Raw genomic sequence first — 13,043 nt, forward strand, 5'->3', positions numbered from 1 at the left:
GGGCAGAAGACATGAACAGACATTTTTCCAAAGAAGGCATCCAAATGGCCAACAGACACATGAAAAAGTGCTCAACATTGCTCAGCATCAGGGAAATACAAATCAAAACCTCAATGAGATACCACCTCACACCAGTCAGAATGGCTAAAATTAACAAATCAGGAAATGACATATGTTGGCGGGGATGCGGAGAAAGGGGAACCCTCCTACACTGTTGGTGGGAATGCAGGCTGGTGCAGCCACTCTGGAAAACAGTATGGAGGTTCCTCAAAAAGTTGAAAATAGAGTTACCCTACGACCCAGCAATTGCACTACTGGGTATTTATCCACAGGATACAAATGTAGTGATCTGAAGGGGCACCTGTACACACACACACACACACACACACACACGGGAATATTACTCAGCCATCCAAAAAATGAAATCTTACCATTTGCAATGATGTGGATGGAACTAGAGGGTATTATGCTAAGTGAAATAAGTCAATCAGAGAAAGACACTCATATGTGGAATTTAAGAAAAAAAACAGAGGATCATAGGGGAAGGGAGGAAAAATGAGACGAAATCAGCTACCATACGACCCAGCAATTGCACTACTGGGTATTTACCCCAAAGATACAAATGTAGTGATCTGAAGGGGTATGTGCACCCCAATGTTTATATCAGCAATGTCCACAATAGCCAAACTAAGGAAAGAGCCAAGATGTCCATCAACAGATGAATGGATAAAGAAGATGTGGTATATATATACAATGGAATATTATGCAGCCATCAAAAGGAATGAAATCTTGCCATTTGCAACGACGTGGATGAAACTGGAAGATATTATGCTGAGCGAAATAAGTCAATCAGAGAAAGACATGTATCATATGCTCTCACTGATATGAGGAATTCTTAATCTCAGGAAACAAACTGAGTGTTGCTGGAGTGGTGGGGTGTGGGAGGGATGGGGTGCCTGGGTGATAGACATTGGGGAGGGTATGTGCTATGGTGAGCACCGTGAATTGTGTAAGACTGTTGAATCACAGACCTGTACCTCTGAAGCAAATAATACATTATATGTTAAAAAAAAAGAAGATAGTAGGAAGGGAAAAATGAAGGGGGGCAGAAATTGGAGGGGGAGATGAACCATGAGAGACTATGGACTCTGAGAAACAGACTGAGGGTTCTAGAGGGGAGGGGGGTGGGGGGATGGGTTAGCCTGGTGATGGGTATTAAAGAGGGCACATATTGAATGGAGCACTGGGTGTTATATGCAAACAATGAGTCATGGAACACTACATCAAAAACTAATGATGTAATGTATGGTGATTAACATAATATAATAAAATTTAAAAAATTCACAGTAAAAAAAATTGATTTCCAACTTAATTGTATTGTGATTATACAATGTGGTCTATATGATTCTGATACTTTGAACATTTTAAAAACATGTTTTATGGTTACTATTTGTAAATATTTTATGTACTTTAAAAGTGCATATTTTTCCAAATATTGGGTGCAAGATTCTACAGTGTCCATTAGGTGAAGTTGTTAATTTTGTTGTTCAGAGCCTCAGTATCTTTCCTTTTGGTTGTTTGCTTGATCTATAGTATCCATGAAGATTATATGGGTGTATATATATATATACTAATTTGTATAATCTTATTTACATATTATATATTTATGTATCTCAGATATGTGTATCATATATATATATGTATATATATATATCTCAGAAAACAGTGTTTGGCACATGGATGTGATTTATAAGTCTATAACATAGTGGTTTAAAGATGGTTTAAAGTGGTTTAAAGATGGTTTAAAGATGTACTCTGGAGTCAAAATGCTCAGATTCAAATCGGGACTCTGCCTTATTAGTTGTACAATCCTGGTCAAGTTAACTTACAGTATCTGTGCCTCAGTTCCTGAATTTGTAAAGGAGGAATAATAATAGAGTGTGTGAGCCTGCGTGGCTCAGTCGGTTAAGCAGCTGGCTTTTGATTTCAGCTCAGGTCATGATCTCAGGGTCCTGAGATCAGCCCCATGGGTCAAGCCACACACATCTGGCTCTGTGCTGGGCATGGAGCCTGCTTAAGATTCTCTCTCTCCCTCTCCCTCTGCCCCCACTCCCCTTCTAAAAAAATAATATTAAAAAAATAATAGAGGTGTTATGCAGATTGTGAGTTGGTACATATAAAGCTCTTAGAACCCGGGTGACTGAAATCAGAACTCAGTGTAGCTGGAGCAGATTTGGGATGGCTGAGATGTGGAAATACCACAAATATAACAGAAGGGGAAGGGAGTAAAGGAATGTCCTACAGTTCTAGGGAGAAGATAGGGTCAGAAGTCTGGGGAAGGAAAGTAGGCAGAGGTAAGAGGCACGCATTTCTAGGCTAGACAAAGTGCAGGCCTGCACTTCCTTTTGTCACATGTTTGGAGAATGTAAACACAATAGCTGTCAGAATCAGGTTCCTGAGTGGCTCAGTGGGTTAAGCGTCTGCCTTCAGCTCAGGTCATGATCTCAGGGTCCTGGGATCGAGCCTCGCATCGGTCTCCTTGCTCAGCGGAGAGCGGGCTTCTCTCTCTCCCTCTGCTGCTCCCCCCGCTTGTGCTGTCTCCTTCTCTCTCTCTCTCTCTCTGTTAAATAAATAAATAAAAATAAAAATAAAGAATCAGGTTCCTAAAACCTCAGCCTCTGGCCTATATACTTCCATCCCACTGAAAAGCCACAAGGAAAGGGGGCAACTCAAGGGTACTATTATGAAAACCCCAACTATTTATATTCAGAATGACTCCTGCCAGTTCTACTTCCTGCTTTGTGAGATGAAGCTGAGAATTAGGGACAAGAGCCCAGTCTCAGAGGAACTGGGATTTCTGGTAGGAAACTGAGGCAAGAAGTCAAGCTTTAGTGTGTAATTGGGCAGGTAGGGCAGGACACAAAAAACCTGGCCACTAAAATCCTTTTATTAGATGTGGTGCCTGGCCACTGCAGTCAGAGCCAACCCAAGCCTGACGCAAGGAAACATAACCAATTCAAGTCAAATGTTTTTTCTGCATTAATATGAAAGCACACACACACACACATCTAATTTCACTCCTGCCTAAAATCACACTAAATTTATAATAAAGATTTTTTTAAAGACATAAACCAACAAATATGCAGAGATCAGGAGAGGAGACAAGAGCAATAAAATTGTGGAAGCTACAAAGCATACTGATAAAACATAACTGACAAAACCAATTCATGAAACATGAAAATCCCAAGCTCTGGGAGTGGGGGTGGGGAGCAGAGAGCCAGCGTAATCTACATGTCAGAATCTTCAAAAGACTCCCAAATGGATAGCACCAGATTCATCTGGAACTGGGAGTAAAGGAAGAACACTAAAACAAGAAGGATTGAGTGCCTCCCTGTATCCCTTCTCCTCTCTATGTCACTAGAAAGTGGCAGATATTTGAAAGTTTATTCTCTGGAAAAGGTAAAATAGAGGGTCTCTGAATTGGAGGGAACTAAACTCACCAAAGATATGGACACTGCAGCAAAATCAGAGACATTAAGTGACTGGTTCATCCTGAAGGAGGAATGCCGAGAGACACCTGCCCCAAACCCCTTTATTCCACTCAGATCTCAGAATACTTGTAGCCACATTTTACCTTCCAAGTTGGAGCCTCTTGTAGGGAGTCTGGCTGGTGTAAGAGGGAAAACTTAGATACTGACTGTGGTAGGCTGAATAATAACCCCCCAAAATGTCCATGTCCTATTCCCAGGAGCCTGTGAATATGTTGCCTAGAAATGGACTTTGCAGATGTGAATAATTAAGTATTTTTAAATGGGGGAGATTATCCAGGCAAATCCAATGTAATCACAAAGGTCGTTACGGAGGGAGACAAGAATATCACATTCAGAGAGAGAAGATACAAAGATAGGAACAGAAATCTGACAGGGGAGAAGCTGCTACACTTCTGGCTTTGAAGATGGAGGAAAGGGATCAATCAAGGAATGCAGGCAGCCTGTAGAAGCTGGAAAAGTCAAGGAAATGGATGCTCATCTAGAGCCTCCAGAAGGAACTCAGGCTTGCCAACATCTTGATTTTAGTCCAGTGAAACTGATTTTGGACTTCTACACTCCAGAACTGTAAGATAATAAACTTGTGTTGTTTTCTGTCACTAAGTTTGTAGTTATTTGTCACCATAGCAATAGGAAACTAATATAGTGACATTTGCAATTCTTCAACAAACGGCTCACCCAGTTTACCCAACAGTGAAGTTCAGAGTCAATAAGCCCTACACACACACTCAACTTGCAATCAGCTCTTCTCTTCATTCATAATCATGAGCAGATAGACAAGGGTCCTCACACATCTAAGGAATGCCTCTTACATGAAAGATAGAGACTAAAGCAAATATAAATAAACACTGATTTGGAGGAAACAAACTTGGAAAGAAGAAAACCTTAAAAAATATATACCATGAATTCCTCACAAAGATAATTTCTGTGTTCATGAGAAAAGACAGGAATGCTATTTAAAAAGAAGCATTCAAAGAACAACAACAACAACAAAAACTCTTAGAAATTAAGAATAAGATAGCATAAATGAAAAACTCAGTAGACGATTTGGAAAATGAAGTCAAGGAATCACTCAGAGACTAGAGCAAAAAGAATAAGAGTTTTTTTTTTTTTAAATGGAGCAAAAACTAAGGAAAATTAGAAAACCAGTCAGTATAAGAAGTCAACACCAAATAATATGAATTTCTAGAAAGAGATAACAGATAAAATGGAGACAGAAATAATTTTAAGATTTTATTTATTTATTTGTTTATTTATTTATTTATTTTAGAGAGAGTGAGAAAGAGCATGCGTGAGTGGGGGAGGGGCAAAGGGAGAGGAAAAGAATTTCACGCAGACTCCACACTCCAGGCTCCGCATGGAGCCTGACTTGGGGCTAGATCTCACGACCCTGAGATCATGACCTGAGCTGAAACCATGAGTCAGATGCTTAACCGAGCCACCCAGGTGCCCCAGGTGAGAAATAATTTTAATGCAAGAAAAGACTTCATGAAACTGAACAGCATGAGTATCCAGATAGAAAAGGTATACCAAATGAAGTTTTAAAACCTCTGACTGAAAGAGGATATTCCATAACCTTCTGGATAAAAAAGAACAGCTCACATAGAAAGTATAGGGAATCATATTGGCTTTAAACTTCTAAACAGCTAAATTAGAGAAAGACTGGAGCAATGCCTTTTACATTTTGAAGGAAATTATTTCCATGACACATGACATTTTCTGATGAGTAAGTTCTCAAAATATCACCTTCCCAGGAAGCTCCTGGAGAACACACTCCACCAAAATGAGAGAATTCTCCCTCCACAAAGAGGAAGAAATAAGGTTCAGGAAACAGGAGATAGATCACAGAGGAGAGCTTAGAGGAATTCCCAGAAAGAAGGAAAAGAGTGTCCCAGAATAACACCTGCTCACCAGGTGTAGAGCAACCAGTCCCCAGGCAGTAGGACTTGAGAGACAGATAGGTCAAGGGCAGTCGTCACCAGGAGCCCTGCTGCAAATGTACTATCCTTTTAACTTAAGGACGGCATGACTCGGTGAGATTTTTATCTCTACTTGGTCTGGCTTCACCACGTGCTGCTGATGTTCCTGATCTCCCTTCTGTTGTCCACCATTTGCATTGGCTGAGGACACTCACTTCACTCTTCGGGACTGTTCCCCTGCCCACTTCCGAGAGCGGGCAGGCCATGGGAACCACACTCATTTGCACTGTTGCCTCTTTTCTAACACAGACAAGTTTATGTTTGCTATTATTTTTTTCTTCTTCAAAAGTAAATAACATATTGTTTTGGGACCTGAATCTATCAAGTCCACCATGGTGGAAATCTCATGGAGGAATCTTTTTTATTTTTTTAAGATTTTATTTATTTATTTATTTGACAGAGAGAGAGAGAGACAGTGAGAGAGGGAACACAAGCAGGGGAAGTGGGAGAGGGAGAAGCAGGCTTCCCGCTGAGCAGGGAGCCCGATGCGGGGCTCGATACCAGGACCCTGGGATCATGACCTGAGCCGAAGGCAGATGCTTAACGACTGAGCCCCATCATGGAGGAGTCTTCTGTTAGCTTCTCCGAATTGGAAAATGAGGCTCCTTGGAGCCTTTTGGTGTTCTTGGTTATGACGGGGCAAGTCTCACTGCTCTGCCTCTGAATTCTAGGCCTACTCTTCACGTATTTTGGCAGAGGCAATAGTACCCAGCCCTAGGGGTAAGGGCAGGAAGATTGAAGAAAAACATTTGCAAGAATCCTGGAGGCAGTTCCTGGTATCGTGGGTCAGTTTCTATAATGTCACAAACCCCTAAGGATCAGTTCTTTGGACTGAAGATCTAAAAGGATAGCCAAGGGGAAAGATTAAGGCAGGCTCAAAGAGTTCAGGGACCCAGGTGAGGTTACTTTCATTAATTATAGGTTTTTTGGAACTCAGCGATTAGAAATAAGGTTTGATCCCTTATGTTAATAAGAGTTATAAGCCACCTGGGTGGCTCAGTCAGTTAAGTGTCTGCCTTCGGCTCAGGTCATGGTCCCAGCGTCCTAGGATCGAGCCCCCCATCGGGCTCCTTGCTCAGCAAAGAGTCTGTTTCTCCCTCTGCCCCTCCCTGCCCCACTCCTGCTCTCTCAAATAAATAAATAAAATCTTAAAAAAAGAAGTTATGAATGAATGATAGTAAAATCATTGAGTAAAACTATGTTTGGGGAATAAGACGTTTACTCAAAGGTCACCTTTGAAATTACTTATAAATTACAAAGGGGAAAAGATACCTTTTGAATGGAGACATCTGACGTCACCTTCTCTAAGTGACCCAACTGAGTGTAGCAGACGTGTGAGTGCCTCTCACATTTCCCCTTGGTTCACCCTGTAGGGCTTCTGCCGATAGTCCAAGTACAGGCAGATGACTCTCTGCATTTCTCTACCTGAATATATTCTCTGGGTGTAGGAGCATGCTTCCACACCACACGGGGAGGCCAGAAGTGCCTAGGAGTCAACAGCCCAGCAGTGACCTTCTGGTGGTAAATTCCATACCCTCCTTGCTCTTCAATAGGATAGTTCTGAGGGGGTATTATTACCAAGTTTCTCAAAGAATCCCCAGCCTGACTGAGCCCCAGTTACCCACAGCATTAACTCACTCGCTTTTTGGCTTCTCTCCTTTCCCTGCTTCACTTCCCAGTGCCAATTAAATGTAAATATTGGAGCACTTTCAAGTCACTGAAAGTAATAGAGAACTACTCAAATTACACACAAGGTCTTGACAAATAAGGATCCGGCAGAGTTAGGTTAGCAAATGTTTGAAGAAATGCCAAAGAATTATGACAGGTTACATGTGTCAAAAGAATGATTTGAGTATGATAGATTTAGAGATGCCTTTGGGTTCCCTTCAATATTTAGGCAAAATGACCCTCTCTGTGAAGGTGCTACATATATCAAAAGTGAAATGAAGGAGTTCACATTGTGCTCTCTCAAAGCTTTGTCAACAAAAATGATAACATTTAAATCCAAGTAACACTTGATTTGTTTTAGCTTCATCCTAAGATTTGGTGCAGACTTATAGGCCTAATCAAAATTGTGTTAAATATTAGATGAAACCATGTGAAACTCATCTTTATAAATCAAAAAAGTAGGATTTCAACTGATACAAAGTAAAATAAGCTTATTCTCTTATTTGGTTTCATTTCTAACAATAAAATCCTCATCAAGTATTTTATTTCCAGTTTCAAATGGATTTACTTTAGGTGGCCATGTTTCAGTAACAATGATCTTTGGTTATTATATCTATATTTGGGATTACAATGTCATTTGGAGGGCAGAGGTGGAATGCATCCACCACTCAGAAGACTACTTCATTGGGAGAAAAGTCATCCTGAAGTCCAAAGGATGAATTACAAATTAATTTTTGCAATCAACCCACTTTTTTTTAGCTGATAGCAGCTGAAGAGTTGTGAGTGTGACATAGTGTAACTATTTTAATAAGAAACACACCGGATGGTGCATATTCTAGTGAATGCAGATATTCTCAAAGTCATCAACCTGGGAGATTACACAGACATTTTCACAATAAGGTCATGGTTCCAGATAGTTGTTGGGTCTTCTCTTCTGGTTGCCCTAAAATTCTGTGGCAATAACTTTTTTTATACTTAAATTTATTTATTTTTAATTTTTTTAAATTTAAATTCAATCAATTAACATAATGTATTATTAGTTTCAGAGGTAGAGGTCAGTGATTCATCAGTCTTATATAATACTCAGTGCTCATTATATCACGTGCCCTCCTTAATGTCCACCATCCAGTTACCCCATCCCCTCACCCTCCTCCCCTCCAGCAACCCTCAGTTTGTTTCCTATGATTGTCTCTTATGATTTGTCCCCCTCTCTCCTTTCATCTTGTTTTCTTTTTTCCTCTCTTCCCCTATGAGCCTCTGTTTTGTTTCTTAAGTTCCACACATGAGTGAGATCATATGATAATAGTCTTTCTCTGATCGACTCATTTTGCTTAGCATAATACCCTCTAGTTCCATCCATGTCATTGCAAAAGACAAGATTTCATTTTTTTGATGGTTGAGTAGTATTCCATTGTATATACATACCACATCTTCTTTATCCATTCATCTGTCAAAGGACATCTCGGCTCCTTCCATAGTTTGGCTATTGTGGACATTGCTGCTATAAACATTGGGGTGCAGGTGCCCCTTCGGATCACTACATTTGTATCTTTGGGGTAAATACCCAGCAGTCCAATTGATGGGTTGTAGGGTAGCTCTATTTTCAACTTTTTGAGGAACCTCCATACTGTTTTCCAGAGTGGCTGCACTAATTTGCATTCCCAACAGTGTAAGAGGGTTCTCCTTTCTCCGCATCCTTGCCAACATCTGTTGTTTCCTGAGTGGTTGATTTTAGCCATTCTGACTGGTGTGAGGTGGTATTTCATTGAGGTTTTGATTTGTATTTCCCTGATACCAAGTGATGTTGAGCACTTTTTCATGTGTCTGTTGGCTATTTGGATGTCTTCTTTGCAGAAATGTCTGTTCATATCTTCTGCCCATTTCTTGATTGGATTATTTGTTCTTTGGGTGTTGAGTTTGATGAGTTCTTTATAGACTTTGGATACTAGCCCTTTATCTGATATGTCATTTGTACATATCTCTTCCCATTCTATCAGTTGTCTTTTGGTTTTGTCGACTGTTTCCTTGGCTGTGCAAGAGCTTTTTATCTTGATGAAGTCCCAAGAGTTCATTTTTGCCTTTGTTTCCCTTGCCTTTGGAGATGTGTCTAGCAAGAAATTGCTGCAGCCAAGGTCAAAGAGGTTGCTGCCGGGGCGCCTGGGTGGCTCAGTCGTTAAGCGTCTGCCTTCGGCTCAGGTCATGATCCTGGGGTACTGGGATCGAGCCCCGCATTGGGCTCCCTGCTCAGCAGGAAGTCTGCTTCTTCTTCTCCCACTACCCCTGCTTGTGTTCCCTCTCTCGCAGTCTCTCTCTCTCTGTCAAATAAATAAATAAAATCTTTAAACAAAAAAAAAAGAGGTTGCTGCCTGTGTTCTCCTCAAGGATTTTGATGGATTCCTGTCTCACATTTATTTTGAGTTTATTGCCACAGACTGCAAGGATGTTTCAACATCCTTTCATCCATTTTGAGTCTATTTTTGTGCATGGTATAAGGAAATGATCCAGTTTCATTCTTCTGCCTGTGGCTGTCCAATTTTCCCAACACCATTTGTTGAAGAGACTGTCTTTTTTCTATTGGATAGTCTTTCCTGCCTTGTTGAAGATTAGTTGACCATAAAGTTGAGGGTCCATTTCTGGTTCCTTTGATCTATGTGTCTGTTTTTTTGTCAGTACCATACAATCTTGATGATTACAGCTTTGTAATAGAGCTTGAAGTCCGGAATTGTGATGTCACCAGCTTTGGTTTTCTTTTTCAACATTCCTCTGGCTATTCAGGGCCTTTTCTGGTTCCATACAAATTTTAGGATTATTTGTTCCAGCTCTGTGAAAAAAGTTGATGGTATTTTGATACGGATTGCATGAATGCGTAGATTGCTCTAGGTAGGGTAGACATTTTAACAATATTTGTTCTTCCAATCCATGAGCATGGAACGTTTTTCCATTTCTTTATTTTTTCCTCAATTTCTTTCATGAGTGTTCTATAGTTTTCCAAGTCCAGATCCTTTGCCTCTTTGGTTAGGTTTATTCCTAGGTATCTTATGGTTTTTTGGTGCAATTGTAAATGGGATTGATTCCTTGATTTCTCTTTCTTCTGCTTCATTGTTAGTGTACAGAAATGCAACTGATTTCTGTGCATTGATTTTATATCCCGCGACTCTGCTGAATTCCTGTATCACTTCTAGCAATTTTTTGATGGAGTCTTTTGGGCTTTCTAAATAGAGAATCATGTCATCTGTGAAGAGCGAGAGTTTCACTTCTTCTTTGTCAATTCAGATGCCTTTTATTTCTTTTTGTTGTCAGATTGCTGAGGCTAGGACTTCTAGTACTATGTTGAACAACAGTGGTGAGAGTGGACATCCTTGTCATGTTCCTGACCTTAGGGGAAAAGCTCTCAGTTTTTCCCCCATTGAGAATGATATTCTCTGTGGGTCTTTCATATATGCTTTTATGATATTGGTGTATGTACCCTCTATCCCTACACGGTGAATAGTTTTAATCAAGAAAGGATGCTGTACTTTGTCAAATGCTTTTTCTGCATCTATTGAGAGGATCATATGGTTCTTGTCCTTTCTTTTATTTATGTAGTGTATCACACGGATTGATTTGCAGATGTTGAAACATCCTTGCAGTCTGTGGCAATAATTTTTTTAAATGTTTTTTTTTAAAATGGCAGCTACTCATCCACTGAAGATAGGTTGATTTTAGTAATGTGGTAAGTAAATAAGCCAGACAATATATTTGAGAATACAAACAAGAAATGAGGTTTGTGTTTTTGTCTGGCCATACTTTATGTGTGGTTCTACCATCAGCCACAGACACTCCTCATTCATTATACTGCCCTATTTTATAAATGTCATTACCCCCCTAGTGATTGGCATAAGGCTGGGCACATAAAAACTCTCCATAAGCATCCACTGAATGTTGAATAAATGAGTGAAGACATGACTTCCTATTTATGAGTGTCATTCACATGTACCGTGAAGTAGAAATGGCTCACAGTTGGTAAACAAAAGGGGCAAAAAATTTTTTTTCCAATACAGTTTTCTATTAATCCCACCATTTTATATCTCAGTATTTCTGGCCAGTTGAATATCTCTGAGCTGTACCAGACTCCCTCACTCCCTCCCCCACAAAAGTCCTTGATTGCTCCTAAAAGCAGGAGTGGGGGCTCTGCTAGTTTTGATTAATCTGGCTATTTAAAATTGTTCTGTTTTCTTTGAAGAACTTTGATTTACAAAATCACTGTTTGCTCATTCTTTTTTTTTTTTTTTTAAGATTTTTATTTATTTATCAGAGAAAGAGAGAGAGAGAGCACACAAGCAGGGGAAGCGGCGGGCAGAGGGAGAAGCAGGTTCCCTGCTAAGCAAGGAGCCTGATGCGGGACTTGATCCCAGGACCCTGGGATCATGGCCTGAGCCGAAGGCAGCCGCTTAACCGAGTGGGCCACCCAGGCGTCCCTGTTTGCTCATTCTTACAGATACTAAGGGAACTTGGACAGGCAGGACTAGCCAGCATTGTATTATCATAGCAGGAAAAAAAAAGTTTACTCATGCACAGTTGTGTGATATTTGCATCTGAAAATAGGAAGTAGGAATATTCTGAAGGATCTGCAATGTGATGTCCACAGAGCCACCAGGTCCTAGTTCCATCAAGTCCTTATCTTATAACTTAGTCTGAAAATCATCAGCAAAGTAGATAAAATAGTGAAGCAGAGTGACATTCAGGTTTGTGGATAAGGAAAGATCCTTTAAAATAATCTGGCACAACAGTTTGTAATGAAAAGGAAAATGCTTGAAGTACAGAGAGGATAATCCACTTTCTCAACATAGCACATTGTTTGTGAACTTGAGCTCTGGAGACCAAATACCTGGGTGTTCAAATTCTGGCTCTGTCTTTCACCAGCTGTGCAGCCCTGGGTAGGAGTCTTTTTCTTTTTTTTTAAGATTTTATTTATTTATATGAGAGAAAAAGAGAGCACAAGCAGGGGGAGGGGCACAGGGAGAGGGAGAAGAAGACTCCTGTTGAGCAGGGAGCTCGATGTAGGACTTGATCCCAGAACCCTGAGGTCATGACCTGAGCTGAAGGCAGATGCTTAACCGACTGAGCCAACCAGGTGCCCCCTGGGTGGGAGTCTTGCCTTCTTCCTGCTTTAGTTGTCTCACTTTCAAGGTTATAGAGATTAAATGAGTTAAACTCATAAAGTGCTTAACACATAGAAAGCACTCCAAAATTGTCATTATTGTTGCTGCTACTGTTTTTCCAGGTCACATAGCCAGTTTCAGGGTATCCTACCATGCTTTCATTCAGCAAATATTCATTAGGCACATACTTTGTGCCGAACACTGTTCTAGGTGCTAGGGATACATCAACAAACAAAACCAACAAAATTTTGTGCCCTTATGGAGCTTACATTTTAGTATAAAGAGACCCACAATAAATTATAAACCAGATAAAGAAGAAGATTGTATAGTAAATTGGAAGATACATGCTGTGGACAGAAGGGAATCCCACGTGCTAGGGAGAAGAGAAGTGGAGCAGGTGTTGATATTAAATCATATGGTCAGGGTAGCCCTCATTGAGAGGGTGACATTTAAATTAAGACCTGGTGGAGATGAAGAAGGGAGCCATGAGGATACCGGAGGGGAAGTGTTCAGGCAGAGAGAAGAGTCAGTGCAAAAGCTTTCTGTTGCAGGTGTGGCTGGTAGGTCTGAGGAGCAGCAAGGAGGCAAGCCGGGTCAGAGCAGAGCGAGTGAAGGAGAGAAGAGTGGAGATGGGCAAAAAGAGGTAATGGGAAGTGAACTCATTAAGGAGCTTTGAAAATCATAGAAGGGATCTTATACTGCAGGAA

The sequence above is a fragment of the Halichoerus grypus genome, chromosome 1, assembly GCF_964656455.1.
Source record: "Halichoerus grypus chromosome 1, mHalGry1.hap1.1, whole genome shotgun sequence".
NCBI lineage: Eukaryota > Metazoa > Chordata > Mammalia > Carnivora > Phocidae > Halichoerus > Halichoerus grypus.